The 4,263-nt window shown below is 25.9% G+C and overlaps 1 non-coding gene across 2 annotated transcripts; it reads left to right on the forward strand.

Annotated features, from left to right (window-relative positions):
* Nucleotides 1–285: 285 nt before the first annotated feature.
* On the forward strand, nt 286–4,031 carry LOC105843282 (uncharacterized). 2 transcript variants are annotated; one of them, XR_010636736.1, is made up of 3 exons: nt 286–498; nt 953–1,082; nt 3,375–4,031. It is a non-coding gene; the product is annotated as an uncharacterized LOC105843282 (transcript). The 2 variants fall into 2 exon arrangements; XR_010636735.1 differs by lacking the exon at nt 286–498 and having other exon boundaries at nt 613–1,082; nt 3,375–3,955.
* The last annotated feature ends 232 nt before the right edge of the window (nt 4,032–4,263 follow it).

The raw sequence follows: 4,263 nt of genomic DNA on the forward strand, positions 1-4,263 counted from the left end.
CTTCTATGGTTGAAACTGCATATATATTTAACACACAATTAATTACACTCAGTGCAACCAGCTTTGTATTTTCAATATCTACAGATAATACGATGCTTTGAAACAACTTAAGCATTTTTGAAGCCTATGCTACTATTGTTTTAAATTAACTTTATTGACTTTAATTTTAAAATGTATTAATTTAATTAACAATGTTTTTTTCGCTCAGACTTTTAAAAACAATTTAATGTAAGTGTAATCATTAGTTTTTATGCATCGAAAACAGACAGTTTTCGATATTTTTTTTGCTACTAACCGTTACTATCAGATAAACTATCCTCCAATATCCTTCAAACATTTGATTATGTAAATCTCATGCTAAATGTATGTAAATAGCCATGCACAATAAATATTTTGCTACTTTTTGCAATAAAAAAAGTTATAACAAAAGATTGGTCTTCGACTAATGGTCAGTTAATGAGAAATACTGAACATGTAAAAAAGACGTTTTGTTGAAAAGTAATATTTTTGATGTTTACATTTTGGTGAAAAATATTTTGTATTTTTCACCAAAAATTTAATTTTTTTAATATATTTTTTTTTATATTATATAGTTACATGTTTATTACTTTATTTATGCATTTTATAAATAAATATAGCTATTCTAATAAAAAAAACTTCAAAAATAACTTTGGCACAAAAAACTCAATTTTGTCCCACTGTGCATTGCTGTAGAGGCTATCTATTTTATTTTCTATGCATCGGCAGCCCAAGACCTCTTTTATACTTTTAGTTGCAGCATTCATATAAGAATTATAAATTAGACCAATTTAAAACTTTTTTATAATTATCAAAAGCATTTTCAGAGATATTAAATATGTTCACATATATTTTTAAAGTTTTGATAGTCTGAAAATCTAAAAAAGCTATATCAATAAAATAGTTTTTATTTTTAAATTTTTTTTTTCATAAGATGGTTGTTGTTGGAGGATGTTTTGCTTTCGTGGTTGTTTATGATGTGTTGTTTTGTTAATTGTCGTTGTTAATGTTTTATTGAATGAATATTAGTTTGACGACCAACAACGATTGCAACGATTATAAAGGTGAGCATTAATTTTTTTCTTATTAAGACCCAATTTTGTTTGTTGTCTTATGTAAGAATTATACCATTGAAATAACAGTAAAATTGCTAAAATTTGGTTCTTAATTAGTGAAATTGAAAACTTAAAATAAAGATATCTGAACGGTTGATATCCAATAAACTCAGAATTTAAACTCAGAAAAAAAGTATCAATACAAAGTTATATATTTACAAATTATCCGAATCAGGCACAACTTTCTAAAAACTCTCTAATATTTTTTTTACATACACCCTAATATGCACCCTAATGTTTTATTATTATATACTTTCTATCCAAGCAGTACAAATTTTTTTGCCCAACGTTTTCTCTTAGTGCATTTGTTATAGCTAAAAAATATTGTTATTGGTGAAAGAAACTGTTATTGCAAAAAGAAAAAAGAAACCTTTTTGTTAACCGCACATTTGCGTTGGATTGGCATTTAAGTAGCTACTCATCGGGGTAACGTTTGCACCGTGCAACATTTGCACCGTGCGTTGGTTGGTCTAACTGACTATTTTAAATTCCAACATCTTTATACTTATATTCCAACTTTGTATTCACTCACGTATGCCAACTTACAAACAACTTGCGTATATTCCCATTGAATATTCAATTCTGTTGTTCTAACCAACGCAGAATGCATCAACTTTTTAAATCCACAAGAAGTTGAATTCAATTTTATCATCTCAATTATTAAATGTTTTTGTCATTTCCATGCTGGGCCCGCAGGAAATTTAGTCAATTATATTCAAAGCAATGCGATTGTTTGAAAAATTAAAAAAAAACTCACTCAACATAAGACATAATTCCAAACTAATAGATATGTACCATAATGAAATAACTTACTCTCTTATGCGGTTTCTTCACAAACAGTATACTAATTTTGCATTAGTCATAAATCCAGTGTAGCAGGATTTGTTAGATGGTTATTTTAATAAACTAACCTAACTAAATCTAATGTATTTTTATCACTATAATCCACTGAAGGAAGTTTCGCATTTTTTGCAAAAGTTTTGCATTTTAACGCAACATGGTTAATATTTACTTGTGTGAATGGTAGTTAAAACTTTTTAAATTGATGAAAGTTATTCGTGAGATAATCGCTTTTTAAAGTGAAATAATTTTATTATAACATGTAATATTAGTTGTAATAAAATAATGAAAATAAACTTACACATTATTTGGGTAAATTAGTAAAATTTTCATTTACTTATTTGCCAAAAAAAATCTGCCAAAGTAAATTTGCCGAAATAGTTTATAAATTTATATTGATTTTAATTTACTTGTGTAAAGTATTCTCACAATTAATATTATTTAGTTAATTTTTCTTACAGTTTCCCTGCAGGCACTTTTGTCCGCAAAAAAACCCGTCTGTTTCGCATAAAATGCCCGCAGGGTTGATTAATATCTTAATTAGAAATGTTTAATTAATTTTTTGAACTGAAATTGCTTAGAAAAAAATAAGTCGAGTGTTTATTATTATTATTTTTTTTGTATGTGTTTGTGTTTAAGAGTCATCGATACCAATCTTTTCCGAATGGTTGAAAACATGCTTAACAAAAATACATAGGTATTTACAATTATGATTGACATTAACCAAGTTAAATATTGTCTTTTTGTCACTTGACTTTTGAGAAATATTTACATTTTATAATTATCAGCAAAAATATTAATATTTGTAATTTTAAACTGAGAATTTTCACGTAGCTTATTATTGTTTAGTTTTTTTAAAGAAATTTTTGTTTAATCAGAAATTAATAAAGGAAAAAAGATTGCATCCAACTATTTATTAAATAATTCATGTATATCTTTAATACGTTTTATTTGAATCATGGTTTGAATTGGTGTTATATTTTTTTGAGTGTGGCGTATTTTATTGCAATATTTGAGAACATTACAATAAATCTTAAGCATTTAAAAATTGTATTTTAAAGTATAACTTATATATGAAATATTTTTTTAAATAAAAATACTTTTTTCTTTTTCAATTTAAAAATTAAATTATTTTTTTAAAAAAAAGTGAACCAAATAAAATTGAAATAAAATAAAATTGACTTTTAAAGAGAAGTTTTAAAAATGTAATTATTTGAAATTTTAAAAGAATGTGGAAAAACACTGTGAATCAACAGCGTTGAGAACATGTATTTTTTTAAAAAAACTCATTACACAAAAAACGATGTTTTTTATGTAACGACATTTTAAAAATCATTTTGTCCTTTAAATTTAAATTAATTAAAAAAATATTTTGTCCTTAAAACTTAAGCTTATATTTAGTTTTCAAAAATGAGTTCTTCGCGTAAAGTTTATAAAAGAACTTTTTCAAAGTATGATATCATCTCAAGTAATCCATCAGTAATCGCACTTAAAAGCCTGTTTAACAAATACGATGTTAACGGCGACGAGTGTCTTGACGCAAAAGAACTTGCATCGTTGTTGACAACGGATATTGGTTTAAGTGAGGAACAAGCAGAAACTTATATATATATCCTCTACAAAAACGGAAAAACTTTTATTTCTTTTGAAGAATTTCAAGATTGGATGAATAATAACGATAACTTAAAAGACGTTACTGACGCAACCCGGTATTATTATTTACGAAAAGCCATTGAGATGTTTCAACGTTACGATTCTAACGATAACTTTTCACTTGATCGCGAAGAGTTAAGACTTTTATTATTAGAAACCGGTGGAAAAGAAGAACATCTTGAAATAACATTAAAACAATTGGATAAAGATGGAAATGGTTTAATATCATTCAAAGAGTTTTTGGAGTGGTTGAACTGGACTCCACTAAACGATATATTTAATTAATACTATTAACAATTTTAATTTTAGAAATAAATTTTTACGTATTACACTAGTATTTATAATTGTAAAGGGATTCGTTTGTATGCAATTTATTTCCAAATTAGACTTATATGCTTCTGAGAATTTAGGAATCAAATTCATTGCTTTCTTAAAAAATTTAAAGTCCTGTAGGAATGATATTAGCTGCAAAGCTGCAGCATTAGAGAATTAAAATGCAAAGTAGTTTGATTCTTTTAAAAACTCAGTGATTGTTGTTCTAAATGATTGAGTATACTAGAATCATTCTTATATAGAAATTTGGTTTTGATGTCTCACTTGAATAATCTACAAACAAATGCGTAATGATGAGTGATAC

This window comes from Hydra vulgaris, chromosome 02, assembly GCF_038396675.1.
Source record: "Hydra vulgaris chromosome 02, alternate assembly HydraT2T_AEP".
Classification (NCBI taxonomy): domain Eukaryota; kingdom Metazoa; phylum Cnidaria; class Hydrozoa; order Anthoathecata; family Hydridae; genus Hydra; species Hydra vulgaris.